Source organism: Crocuta crocuta, unplaced genomic scaffold, assembly GCF_008692635.1.
Source record: "Crocuta crocuta isolate KB4526 unplaced genomic scaffold, BGI_CrCroc_1.0 scaffold580, whole genome shotgun sequence".
Classification (NCBI taxonomy): domain Eukaryota; kingdom Metazoa; phylum Chordata; class Mammalia; order Carnivora; family Hyaenidae; genus Crocuta; species Crocuta crocuta.
The window spans coordinates 4,933,029-4,947,910 of NW_027527940.1; the positions used below are offsets into that span (position 1 = coordinate 4,933,029).

The 14,882-nt window shown below is 39.4% G+C and overlaps 1 protein-coding gene across 2 annotated transcripts in view; it reads right to left on the minus strand.

The window, feature by feature from the left end:
• STAG1 (STAG1 cohesin complex component) overlaps nt 1-12,455 on the minus strand; it is a 422,866-nt gene extending 410,411 nt beyond the window's left edge. For both annotated transcript variants that reach the window (XM_077752340.1, XM_077752338.1), the window contains exon 1: nt 12,332-12,455. The gene's annotated coding sequence lies outside the window, so the exon portion shown is untranslated. The remainder of the gene's footprint in view (nt 1-12,331) is intronic.
• Between the last annotated feature and the right edge of the window lie 2,427 nt (nt 12,456-14,882).

Genomic DNA, 14,882 nt, shown 5'->3' on the forward strand with positions numbered 1-14,882 from the left:
AATACTCAGAACAGTGTTTGATGTATAAGAAATCCGATTAGCAAGATTACATAATAGTATTATATTGCTGTTAACTACTATGATATTATTTTGTTTTTTAAACATACCTATGATTGCAGAAAGTTCTATTGATAAACACTGTATCAGACCACAGGGTAGTTAGAATGCACGGTGAGATAACCCACATCTTCTTCTTCTGTAATTTTTTTAGGAAGGGTCTTAGGGAAAAAAGCACTCTAAACCTAAAGCATTTTTTTTTTTAATTAACTTTGACATGTAACAAAGAACTTGGGTTTCAGTCCAATTTAACAAGTCAAAGAAGAGTGGGGAAGGAAAGAGACTATCTCTAAGGATCTCTTTTCTGAGAGACAACCAAACAAATGGGCTTTTTCATTCCCTGTCCATCCTACACATCAAGCTATCCACTGAACTCTCAGCAAATGGTACCATGCTTAGTTAAGGAATTACCTATTATATTCAAATATAATTATTAACAAACTAAAACAGCAAATTTTTGATGTAGTAATATAAGCTTCTCTAATGCAGTAAATTAAAGATCTAAAGTTGCAACTAACAGCCTGATTTTTGAAGTACAGACTATGATAAATGGTTTTTAGGACATCTGCAACATGAAAATGTTTCTGATTTCTATTGGTAACAAAATCACAAGTATTGATAGTGCATCTGTGATTTGCTGCCCACATTCAAAATCAAATAAAATGCCAAATCTCACCTACAGGTTAATGAAGATAATGTGATTGTTTTCCAATCAAAGTTCATGAACCATCGTTTAAAAAGATCTCTTTAAGAGGCGCCTGAGTGGTTCAGTTGGTTAGGCCTCTGACTTTGGCTCAGGGCATGATCTCACAGTTCATGGGTTCAAGACCCACAGTGGGCTCTGCACTGACACCTCAGAGCCTGGGGCCTGCTTTGGATTCTGTGTCTCCCTCTCTCTCCAAAAAAATTTTTGAAGACTGCTTTAAGAGATTAGACTTAGTCACAAAACCCTGAATTCAAACTCACCACTATCTAGCAAGGTATACTAGGAATAGGTACTTAACCTCTCTACCTCATCTGTGAAATGGGAATAATATCAACATAAGACTTCTGTGCTATTTAGGGGTACCTGAGCATGGCTCAGTCAGTTGAGCATCCTACTCTTGATTTTGGCTCAGGTCAGGATCCCAGAATTGTGGGATCTTAAGTCTCTTTCTTTCTTCCTCTACCCCTTCCCCACCTTTCACACTCTTTAAAAAAAAAAAAAAGACTGCTGTGCCACTTACTTACTATTATGCTACAAAACACAGTATTTAACACATCCTCAAAAAACATATTCTATATTATAATCAGTAACCAAGGTCAGACAATTATATAGTTCATAACTCCTGCTGTGCATCAGAAACTCAGATATGGGTAAGTTGATCTGAGGTAGATCCCAAGCACTGGTATATTTTTAAAGCTCCTAGGTGATTCTAATGTGCAGCCACTGGCCTAAGGACAAAGCTCAAGCTCTTTAGTTTGGCACACAAAGAATTCTCATCACTACTTACAACTCTGTATTTTAATCACTCCTCTACAGGCAACCAATGCTCTGAACACACAATGAATTAACACTTCTTCAACAAGTGGACTATAGTAGTACCTCTCAAACTTCAGCATGTTATCAGAGACATCAGAAGAACCTGTTAAAAATTGTTGGTATCTGCAAAATTTCTAAGTTACTCAGGTGCATTCAGGAAAGGTCTAAAAAGACACATTTCTTAACAAGCTCCCACTTAATATTGATACTGCTGCTGTATGGACCACACTTTGAGAACCACCAGGCAATCCTAGATCACAGCCCTGTCCCTTTATATTCACCTAAAATAGCATTCCTATCTCCACCACCCCACTCTTAACTATTACTTCTCCTTCAAAACTTACATAAGAATTCACTTTCAGGAAGCATTTGGTCACTTCATCAAATCTCCTCAAGGCACTTATTAAATACTTTAATAAAACTTGGCTAGGAAAAAAAAATACTATAGAATGTTCTTAATGGTACACTAATGTTAGCATATGCCAACTACAAAAATTAGGTAAAGAGGCCTCTTTGGGCAGATGAATTTCAAAAAGGTGAAAAAGGCAAACAGACTGTCAAGCAGGATAAAATCTGGATTTTAGCCCCAACCAACCCCCTTGGCCAGATACCTTTATGCAGAGCACCAATTCTACAGTCATGATAGCCTTGGCACAGCATTACTACTAAAACACAAAGAAAGGGCACGTTGACCAACCCCAGATATGAGGAAAGGAGGGAGAGAAGGAGCAATAAGGCTAACAGAAAAGAAAGAAGGTATCAGTTAAGTTCTAAGTCACAAATTACTTTCTCTGTACATAGAACAACAAGAACTGTTTTAATGTCTTTATACCCACAATGTATGGTTCACTGTAGATTTCAATAAATATATGAATGACTTACAATGAATAAAACTATATGAAAACACTTGCTAATATATCTCTTTCTCACCAAATAAAGAAGCAAGCACACACCCATAGCTGGCACCAAAAGCTATAAATACTATTTAAATACAAACATTTTGGTCTGTATACTTATCAGCTAGGAGAAAGCACACATTTTTTAAAAATTTTTTAATGTTTTATTTATTTCTGAGAGAGAGAGAGAGAGAAAGGGAAAGAGAGACAGCGTGAGCAAGGAAGGATCAGAGAGAGAGGGAGATACAGACTGAAGCAGGCTCCAGGCTCTGAGCTAGCCGTCAGCACAGAGCCCAACACGGGGCTCAAACCCACAAACCATGAGATCGTGACCCGAGCCGAAGTTGGACACTTAACCAACTGAGCCACCCAGGCGCCCCCTGAAAACACACATTTTTCTAATAACCAGATGGGAGTCATAAGGCATAAGGAGTCTGCAGAAAATACAGTTAGGTTTTTCAAAATTAAAGACTTTCAAAACAAAACCTATGTATTACCTAATTCAGAGTTGATTTCCTGAGTATTTTTCAGCAGGCACTAAAAAATTTACAGGAATCTTGGAAACTAGGTCTAAGCCACTAATTTTACAATGAAGAAACTGAGACCCAGAGAAGTAATGATTCAAAGACAAATAGCTAATTAGTGGTAGAGCTGTAACTAAATCTCAGGTCTCTAGCCCTTCACTAGTTTTCTCTCTTACACCATGCTGCCTTTACATTTATAAAATAAAATACTAAATATCCACAGCTTAAAAACAGATTAACTGGGGTTTTGTTCTCTGTATCCCATTTTTATGAGAAGAAAAAGCAGTCATCCACCATCTTATTTTGTCTAAAAACTTTCTCAAAGATGTAACTTTTAACATAAGTTCTGCTCTTGGTAAAATTCATTCCGACTCTGTACGCAAAATTATACATGGAAGCTAATATTATAAATAATAATCCTGAAACTACAGCCATCAAAATTTCTCAATTACCAAGAAAGCATTACAATACCTTTCCAGGAAGCAAAACATTCTTAAGAAAGAAAAAAGAGCCTAATTTTTGAAATATGTTTAACAATAAGCAGAAGATTCGGCTATAACCCTCATCTCAGTTAACCAGAATATCTCATCCTTTGACCATTCTCATTAATAAAGTTTTAATCTAATACTAGTTCCATGTGCTAAGAAAAAATTAATTAAAATTCTTTGCTTCTGTAAAGTAACCTCATCATTTCTCTATATTATAATTTTATTCACTTTTTAAATGTAAAATTAATGTTCTTTGAATTTATGTGCAATGCAATACAGTCTAATAGTTAAAAGATAATTTTTTTAACTTCTACAGCAACCTATGATAGAGAAATGCTTTTTTTTTCATATTTTTAAAAATGTTTATTTTTGAGAGAGACACAGAGCACAGGAAGGGAAGGGAAGGGAAGGGGCAGAGAGAGATGGAGACACAGAATTCAAAGGAGGCTCCAGGCTCTGAGCTGTCAGCACAGGGTCCGATGCAAGCCTTGAATTCACCAGCTGTGAGATCATGACCTGAGCTGAAGACTGAAGCTTGCTTAACTTTAAAAAAGGAGAATTTAACACAGGCAGCGTGACTCAGATGCTAGGAATTCTCTCGGACAATGGCTTTCTTGGCCATTTATCATTTGATAGTACTTCCTTAATCTGTAAACATATGAATATGAACTTTTTGACTATCCCTAACAATGAGAGATTCACAGTAATGCATTTTCCTCCCAAAATGGAATTTAAGCTCTAATAATAAAAGTAGAACACAACTTAAGATATTTTTAGCTTTTATATCCTGCATTACGTCATAAAAATTTCTGCACATTTGCTACATTATACTATCTCTACTAGAGAACAGAGGACGCCTACCTCTCAGTGCTATAAATGAGACAGAAAAAATAATAACCTGATATAATCAGAGTCAACAGAGCTTTTAAAATAAGAGGGAGTCAGGTACCTCATGTCATATTCATGCTTGATTATCTTTAAGGCACATTTTGTCTGCCTCTCTAAGATTGAGAAGATAGGCAATGATCTCTCAAACCTCTATCTGGACCTTTAAACCAATTCAACAATTACAAAGCAATTTTGACAGAGAGCCTAAAAACAGTACCAGTAATATTTCATTATTAATGTTACCATGAATAGAATATAAAGGGACTCTGCTGAAAAATTCTTCTGACTCTTATTTGTCGCTTCCATTTATTATTTCAGGGGGGGAAACCAACAGGGAGAAAGCCATCTCTCCTTAATTCTGCACTTTAGGCCTCCAAAGTATCTTGAACCTAACCCCCTCTACAAAATTTCATATATTATTCCTGTTGGTTTCTTTTGTTGCTTTGGGGTTTTTGTTTTAGGGTTTTTTTTAATCTCTCCTAATAGAACAGAAACTTAAGAGCAAAACCTATGTATTTATGAATTTTATATACTCATTACTCATCATGCAGTTGGCCCTCAAAAACATTTATTGAAAAAAATCTTAACTGGATTCCCATCATAGAGATGACACAATGGAGACCTCCAAAAATTTAACGTTCTACCCAAGACCACACAACCATTACATGGTAGGATAGGGAAGAAAATTAAATCTCCATAAAATAAACTCCAAAATGCAAAGAATTTCAACATGCAAAAATGAGGTTGAGAGAAAAATGACCTTGTAAGAGATTTAGAGTCTGGATTCTGAAAGTAAACCTAGGCTTAAATCCTGGCTCTATCATTTATTAGCTGTACAGTCTTAGGACAATCAGTCTACAATACTACACAGGATACTATGCCTCATGAAGACTACCTCTTACCAGATCTTATGATGGCAACAATAAACACAATAATACATTTAGAACAAATGAAAATATACAGAGGATGATAAATGTCGGCTGAAGTTATCAGGAAAGATGTTACACAGACAGATCGTACAACTCAGTATTTTTTACTTTTCCCCTCTTTTTGAGCTGTACCAATAATGCAGTACAATACAAAAAACCTCAATAACAGTTTAAAGGACTATAAAGCAAACACCCCATATAACCACTACTAAGGTCAACAAACAGAATGCTCCAAAGATCTCTTTACATTGTGCCCCTCTCTCATCACAAACTTGGGAAATTTAATCTAATCTAATCAATATTAAATTTAATCTAACCTGTAAAATGGATAATATAACAATAACCACCACATGAGGTTACTGTAAAACATTTACTGGTACATAGTAAATGCTCAATACACACATAAAACAGAACAAAGATGGGCAGATAGGCTAAGATACAAGTATGTAATACAATTATAAAGTAAAAACTCAAAGAGAAGCACAGTACAGAGATAGAGCTGAAAGGCTAGGTAGCAGCCATACGAGAAAAGGAAAACTTAATCAAAAGTAACATAGAGAAAACTAAGAAAATTCACGGGGCAGTTTGGGGAGAGAATTCTCCATGCGTCTCTCACTTTTCTACATGTATTAAAAACAGATGCACCAAATGCCTGTGTCCCAATCTTTTCAAGAATATCAGTACAGTGAACAATCTTGGAAAGACAAACATCTCCTTCAAAGAAAATGGGAGGCATGCTTACTATTTAATAGAAGGATTCAAGTTTCCCCACTGCATATACAGATGTCATATCTTCACACTATCACAGCGTGTACAAACTGGGGCTCAGAGATCTGATGCAAATGCTGATTCTGTTATTAACTAGCTATATGGCCTTGGAAAAATTAGCATACAACACTACACAGGATACTGTGCCTTATAAACACTACCACTTATCACTAATGCTATTGTTTTAGTGCATTGTTCTTTATCTCTGATCAAGGAACCCCACGGCTCCTACTAGCATCCATTAAACTGCGGCAAGTTAATTTGTTAGCCTTCAAGTAGGGTAAAATCTCAGGCCTTTCACCATTTATGATATAATCAATGTCTATTATAAGTGAAAGACTGATTCCACTTCCATATTACCAGAGAGAAGGAAAAAAGCAAAACAACTATATATGCTATCTACAAGAGATACATGTGAAACACAAAGAAAAAAAGGTTTTAAGTAAATCAGTAAAAAAAGTCGACCTGAAAACAAAGTATTACCAGGTATCAAGAAAAATATTTCATAACGATAAAAAGATCAATCCATCAAGAAGACATATTGTATATTGTATGTGCCTAATAATAAGAGTTTCAAAATACATAAGCCAAAAATTGACAAAATAAGAGAAAAATAGATAAATGCAAGAAATAGGCAATTATGACTAAAGTCATTGTTGGATATTTTAACCTCCCTCTCAGCAACTGAAAGAACTAAACCTCTCTCCAAAATTAAACAAAAACAACAGGAAATACACAAATGACTTGAAAATGCTACCAGAACACCTTAATCTAATTGATATTTACAAAATAACTACACAGAACTGGACAATACACAATGCTTTCAAATGTGAAAGATATATTTACCAATATAGACCATAAAACAAGGTTCAATAAATTTAAAGGGATTAACATCATAGAGTATATTCTCTCACCTCAAAATGAAATTAAGTTAGATATCAATAACAAGATCTCTAAAATCATCCCAAATACTTGAAAATTATACACATTTTTAAGTAATCCATATGTCAAAGAAATTACAAAGCAAATAAACTATTTCAAACTAAGTAACAAAAATACAACATATCAAAATCTGTGGAATACAGTGCTTACAGAAAAATCAATAGTTTTGAATGTTCATATTAGAAAACAAGAAATGTCTATGAAGCACTTGGGTGGCTCAGTCAGTTAACTGTCAGACTTCAACTCAGGTCAAGATCTCGGTTCATGAGTTCAAGCCCCACATCAGGCTCTGTGGAGATAGCTGAAAGCCTGGAGCCTGCTTCAGATTTTGTGTCTCCCTCTCTCTCCTCCCTCCTCCACTCACACTCTCTCTCTCCCTCAAAAATAAACAAACATGGAGAGGAGAGGAGGGGAGGGGAGAGGAGGGGAGGGGAGAGGAGGGGAGGGGTCTAAAATTTATCACCTAAGGTTCCACTTTAAGAAGCTAGAAAAAAAGAGATGCCACACTTGGGTGGCTCAGTTGGTTGAGCTTCTGACTCTTGATTTCAGCTCAGGTCATGATCTCCCAGTTAATGGGATAAAGCCCCTCATCAGGCTCTGCACTGAACACGGAGACTGCTTGGGATTCCCTCTCTCTCCCTCCCTCTCTCTCTACCCCTCCCCCACTCATTCCCTCTCCCTCTCAAAATAAATATAAAAAAAAAAAAACTAGGGAAAAAAGGGCAAATATGTGGAAGAAAAGTATAAGGAGAAGAAAAAATGAGATGAAGAAGATGAATGGAGGAAAACTAGCAATGTTATTAACCTGAAAAGACAGTAATACTGGTAAACCAAGAATGAGACTGGTTAAGAAAAAAAGGAACATACACCATAAGAAATTAAAGAGGAGATACCACTACAGATCCTACAGACATTAGGGAATCTTGTAAACAATTTATATCGATAAATGAAATAAAATGAACAAATGTCTTTTAAATACAACTTATCAAATCTGGCATGATGAAAAAAAATCTAAACATCCATGTCTACTAACAAAATAAAATTTGAATGTTATCAGAAACCTTCTCTAGATGGTATCACTGGTAAATTCTAGTAAACACTCACTTGAGAATGAAGATCAATGCTAGATAAATTATTTCAGTAAACAGACCTATTATATGAGGCCACCATAATCATAATACTGAAACCTGACTAAGACATTACAACCAAAGAAAACTACAAAGCAATATCCCTTATGAGTATCCCCAAATCCCTAACAAAACATTAAATATGAAATACTCTGTCCAAATGAAAATTATCATAGAAATCAAGCATAAAACAAATGCTTCTGCAAAATGACTGTGTCAAATTATATTCTTGCGTTTACATTCTCACCAACACTTGATATTATCAGAATGTTTAAAGTTTGCCAATCTGATAGCAGTGAAATGGTTTCTTCTTATGGTTTTACTTGGCACCCTCCTGATTACCAAGGTATAATTCACTGCTTTCCAGCTCTAAGTCATGATATCACGTAGTTGAGTTGCAACCAACATTCTTAACGTAAAAAACAGAAACTGAAAATATCAGAGAGCACTATATAAAGGTTAAATGTTATTTCATGAAACTTTTACTGTTCAATTACAGCAAAACTCCATGAGACATATGGGCAAACTTTACCCGAGCACCATTTCTGCCTATAGTACAAAGGAATGTATTTTTATAAAGAAAGTAGGATTTAAGATGTCCTTCAAGCACAAACTGGCAAAAACAGAATTGAAAGAGGAGGAAAAAAACCTAAGGGAAACAATAAGGGATGAATTATATGAAGAAAAGATTCTACAAAACTAACTGGTCTATGACCTACTTAAAGCTCACTTTAAAAGAAGCATATTTCTCAATAAAACAAGGTTTCTCTCAGCACTAAGGTAGGAAGCTGAGATTCTATCCTCTTAACTACTGAAATGACAGAAAACTAACCTTTCCTTCTCTGTAGGCATTACCCTAAATCCCATCTCAAGCTGCATCTCATTCTGAGGCTTATATATGAATATTCTTTTAGGTCTCCACTTCCTGCTTCCCCCCAAGGAGTGTCACCTTAGCTAGAAATATCTTTAATTCTAAAGATGTATATGTTTATTCAGTTAACAAACATTTACCAGGCTCCTATTATATCACCTCTCTAGTAAGAAATCAAGTTTAACTCCTGATTATATACTCTTTAAAAGCTTGATATCCTTAATTGAAACTGTCCTAATTGCCTCCTCTTGAAAATATTCTGCTTCTTGGACCCAAAGCATCCCACATACCAACTTCTGCTACCTTCTTTGTTCCACCAACAATATCCCTACTCTGACCCTTACAAAGAATTTCTTCTTCACAAACTGCAGACCAATCAAGCCACAGAAATAGCCTGGGGCAATGAGTGTGTGAATCTGCCTGTCACTTAATAGCTTAAGCATTAAAATCTCTTATTTTTTTTTTTAATGTTTTATTTATTTCTAGGAGAGAGAGAGAGACAGCGTGAGCAGGGGAGGGTCAGAGAGAGAGGGAGTCACAGACTGAAACAGGCTCCAGGCTCTGAGCCGGCAGTCAGCACAGAGCCTGACGCGGGGCTCGAACCCACGAACTGCGAGATCATGACCTAAGCGAAAGTCGGACGCTTAACCAACTAAGCCACCCAGGCGCCCCTAAAATCTCTTATTTTAAACAACAAAAAAATCTCTTACCTTATTAGACTCAATCTTATCTCTAAAATGGGTAAAACAACAGGTATGAAAGAATAATAATTAATTTCCTATTGCCTTTCTTATTACCTGAAGTTTTGTTTTGTTTAACGGGTTTTATTTATTTCTGAGAGAGAAAGAGCGTGAGAAGGGGAGGGTCAGAGAGAGAGGGAGACACAGAATCCGAAACAGGCTCCAGGCTCTGAGCTAGCTGTCAGCACAGAGCCCGACGCGGGGCTCAAACCCACTAACTGTGAGATCATGACCTGAGCCAAAGTCGGCTGCCCAACCTACTGAGCCACCCAGGCGCCCCTACCTGAAGTTTTTTAATTCTAGTTTTTAATTTCCTCTAAATGCAAAAAAAATATTTTTATAGAGTGAGGCACTTAAAATGAGGTACTAGGAAATATGGGAAAGGATAAGGTTTAGAGACAAATAAGAATGAGTAAATTTATCAGGCAGGTTATTGCTCTCCCTCTGTGCTCGCCTTGTATGTCTAGATCTAAAGAGGCAAAAGTAAAGATACTCCTTTTCTAATGACAGGTAAAATTCTAAGAACCCTCAATGACCCACATCCTATAAATTACCCTCCCTCTGAGTGTGAGGGACCTGTAAATATAATGGGATATCATTCCACTGGTGGTTACATGGCAAACAGATTTTACACATGTATTTAAGGTCCCTAATCAGTTGAGTTTGCCAAAAAGGAAATTACCTTGGGTAGGTGTAACTGAACTAGATGAGCTTTAAAAAGGGGTCTTCAAGAAGAGACTAAAGGTCAAAAGAAAATGAATATACTCCTTTACTATAGGATTAAACAGCAAAGAAAAACAAGGGAAGAGGAAAGGACTTCCAACTCCCTCCATTTTGACCTCAGTCTGTACTTTCTAACTGATTAAACTCTTCATTCCTCTCTTAAATCAGGCAAAAACCCAAAAGCAAAGCATCCCTTGATGAGAACCAAAACTACACCCACAAGCAATAAGGACGACACTGAGCCAATAAGACCCACTGTGACTGACCCCTGGAGCCAGGTGCTCTTGTACCCTTGTATCCAGGCTGCAAAGAGATGATCTTTTTCCCCAGAGTGCATTATATATGTCCTCACCACTGAATATGAAGATATACAGATCCAGAATCAAAAGGGAAAAGCTAAAAATGTATAAAATATTTAAACTTTGATGAGAAAAGTAAGGTTCAGAGACTGACATCACTGGGTAATGTTTAAGGTAACTTCAGTCCAGAGCTCTTTCCCCTACACCTAAAGCTCCCCTTAAGGCTTTAAAAAAGTCATTCAAATCAACAGTAATTTTATTACTGTCTTCAAAGGAAGCAATCCTAGTAACCTAATTTCCCACATTTCACATATATTTCAGCAACTCAGTTTTGTCAGAACATCAAAACCTAAAGTGGATACTGAGAAACTTCCACTCAAAAGTAGTTTGGTTATAAAAAGGAACATTGGTAAAACACTTGAACAAATTTAAAATACATTTTGAAAATCTTAAGGAAAAAAATTAGCAAAACACCTGTAGGTTTTCCAGAACTTTATTTAGAAAGCAAGCAATTTGTGTTCTAAGTGTTTACAAAAATCAAAGGCGAGTAGACACCCTTAGATAGCCTTTCCGGATCCTTCAATATTTCCCTCCTTCTACAATTTTTTAAGTCTGAAATCATCACAATAAGCATGAGAACATGGTACAATATTTCATACATGGTACAATATTTCATAATATTTCATATATAAATAAGTCCTTTCATGTTCAACAATTTTCTTAAAACACACATGGAAAACTAAAAGGTAGAGTCGTATTCAAATTCCACACAAGTTACACATCACACAACTTTATACCGATTCAAATCCTTTCACAAGCACTGTATCTCCTAAGATGCAAAATATAGTCCTTTCTAGTCACGACTACGCGAAGGAATAAACTATATTCATCACCTGAACAAGAACTTCAACAGCAAATAATTCGGCTATCATCACATACAAACAGCATTGTTTTGAGTCTATAAGCTTCCAAAACCATCCTATGATTTATACGCCGCGGGCATGATTCTCTGCAATGTGAAAAGAATCGATAACATTTCAAATGTGGGTAGAAAGGGTGACGTGACAATCCTAAGACCTGAAAATTTTTTAAGTTCCTAGAGCACAAGAAGCACCCAGTTCAGACACTCCAATCGAGGCCCAGGTCCAATTCCAGGCACTCCAGTTTCCCAGCTCCTCACCCCGCCCCCACCCCGAGAAAGGAGGGAAAACAACTTTTATTGGCCTCTTCTCCCGGGGAATTGGCAAACTAGCGGGGCAGTGCTCCGGTCTGGACACGTTTTACAGGGAGGCCTCCTTCGGGGGCGGGGAGGGCAGATAGCGGGAAAGCTTGGCTTCGAAGCGCCTTCTTCCCCAGTCGCGAGCCCCCTGCCCCACCCCACCAAGAAGAGGCCCCGGCCGAACGCCACGCCGAGCGACCCCCAGGCCCCTCCGCTGAGGCGAGCTTGTTGTCATGTGACGACGACGCCGCTAAAACACCGCAGAAACGCAGGGCGGCAGGCGGCGAANCATTCCCCCTTTCCCGCCCCCCGCCGCCGTCGCCGCCGCCCGCACTCACCTCAGCTGCCCATCCGGGCGCCGCCGGCCGTCGACCTAGTTTCCCCCCAAAAGTCTCCGGTGTGTTATTCCCGATGTGGGGGGGTTGTTACGGGGTGGTCGCCGGGGGTTCGGGAGCGGGGGCCGGGCCTNATCCTAACCCGCCATCTGGTGGCATTTTCCACACGCCAATGGCGCCGCTGCAGACTTGGGTCCGGACCGCCCTCTGCTGGCCGCGGCGCTTACTGCCTAGCTGACGGGACGGGCCTGCCCGGAAAGGGGAGGGAGCTGAGGCGCGAGCTGGGGACCGCGGCGGGGACGCGCTCAAACGCTTTCCTGTGGGGATTGCGCGCACGCGCACCAGCGGGGCGGGAAACGTGGCCGCTGCGTGGAGACCCCGCCCCCGCACGGAGAGGTAGCCTACCTCAGCCAATCGCAATCGGCGGACACCCCTTGGTGAGGGCGTTGTGGACGGTTCTCGGGCTGCCCGAGGCTGGCAGAAAGACGGCCACGGTGGCGCCTGCGCGCCCTGCTAGCCGAGTTGCCGCCCGCCATTTTTGGAGCTTTTCCGAGACCTGGGAGGGAGACCCGCCCCCGGCTGGTTCACTAAAGCTCCTCCCCAGGTCGCGAGACTGGCGCTTCCTTGCAGCCCCGTCTGAATTGTGCTGTCTCCATCCCACGTCCGGGAAGCATTGTGCGGAAATCGGAGGGAGTGAAAGTGCCAACCAAGCCCTTCAGTCGCCTCTCCTGTACTAGCTACTTATTGTTGACTGTTGGGAAGGCGCTTTCGCGAGCGAGGGTGAAAAGGTTTCGCGATCTGCTCAGGCCCTCCCTGGCGGATCTAGATGCTACAATGCCTGCCCCAGGCCGATTGGCGTCGTCCCTGCCTCTGTAAAGCAGATCCTCTCCATAGTGCCGGCTTTGCATAAGGCGGCAGCATTGGCTAGTTAGTGAGAAAGGAATGTAGCTAGACTGGGAAAATACCGCCTCAGCCTTGGATATACGAGTTCTCTTCCCACAGCGTAGGACAACTCTCAGTGGCTCTGAAATGAACGTGAGAATTGACTAACGTGAGATCGTGACCAAAATATGTCCTTGAACGTCGCCTCTTCTACCCGTCTTTCTGTGGCGGTGGCTCCTACCTTTCACCTGCTCACAACTTTTCAATACAAAAGTGATCCTTAATCTCCCTGGTCATCAGCCCCATTCACGACAATTCTTTATTGCTAGAGCCAGCTCTGTTTTAATACTGCCTTATAGAATCCCTCAAATCCTTTAGTCTTCAGACCCAGTTTCCAGTAAATTACCCTTTTCTTTCCCAAAGGTCACAAAGTGTGTGACTGTTTCACCGGAGGAAGTCACGACCTGGTCGTGTATGAATTCGCAACTGGCCTCCCATTTGTAATTTTTTTTTTCAACTAATCCCTGGTTGACTTCTTACATTCTCCTCAAAGACTTTCCAGCTTTTCTTGTTATTAAAGGTGCCAGTCCCAATCCATACTAATAGATAACTTCATTTAGTTTCCTGGAATCAAAGCTCTGGAATTCCCAATTCTGGTTTTATATTCTCTTCATCTCAAAATATCTGTAGTCACATTCTGTTGATGATCTCAAAAATTCTCAAGGGGCACCTGGGTGGCTCAGTCGGTTGAGCGTCGGACTTTGGCTCAAGTCATGATCTCACTCATGGGTTCAAGCCCCGCATCAGGCTCTGCTGGCAGCTCAGAGCGGAGCCTGCTTCATATTCTGTGTCTCCCTCTCTCTCTACCTCTCCCCTGCTCGTCCTCGCTCTCTTTCGCTCTCTCTCTCTCCCTCTCTCTCAAAATAAATAAATGTTAAAAAAAAATTTTTGTAATTCTCATCAAATCAGCGTGTTCTACCCTTTTCTCCAAAGCAACTCCTCCTTGGACCAAGAATGCCATCCCTTCCCACTTCCTTCTGCCACTACTTTCTTAAGGTCTTAGATCTTTAGGTCCTTATCCACCAGTTTCTTTTCTGCTTTTCAACAGTTTCCATCGTCTTTTTAAAAATTTCAATGCTTCTATTCTCTCTAGTAACTATAACATCAACTTTACTTTCACTGTCGCATTTCTGAAAGGACACAGTCACCACCTCCATTTATACTTTACTCCTTAGCTTGTATTAATCAGACTTTATAACAGCAAAATGAAATTACACTTTAAGGTCAACAGAGTTCTAACCATTTTCTCATTCCTCATTTTCTTGCCATACCAGTTCCTACTCTCTCCTTAAAGCCCTATTTCCCTTTAAAGACAATTCCTGATATCTACAACCCACCTGGTTTACTGGTCTTATTCCTTTGCTGGCTCCTTCCTCTTTCTTCCATCCAGTAATTCAACTCCTAGCTCTCTGTCCTTCTCTACTATATTCTTTCACTTAGGAAGTCTCCCAAAATAGGGGTGCCTAGATGGCTCAGTAGGTTAAGAGGCCCACTCTTTTTTTTTTTACATATAGTTTATTGTCAGGTTGGTTTCCATATAACACCCAGTGCTCACCCCCACAAGTGTCCTCCTCCATGCCCTTCTCCCCCCTCCCCCCCACATCCATCAGTC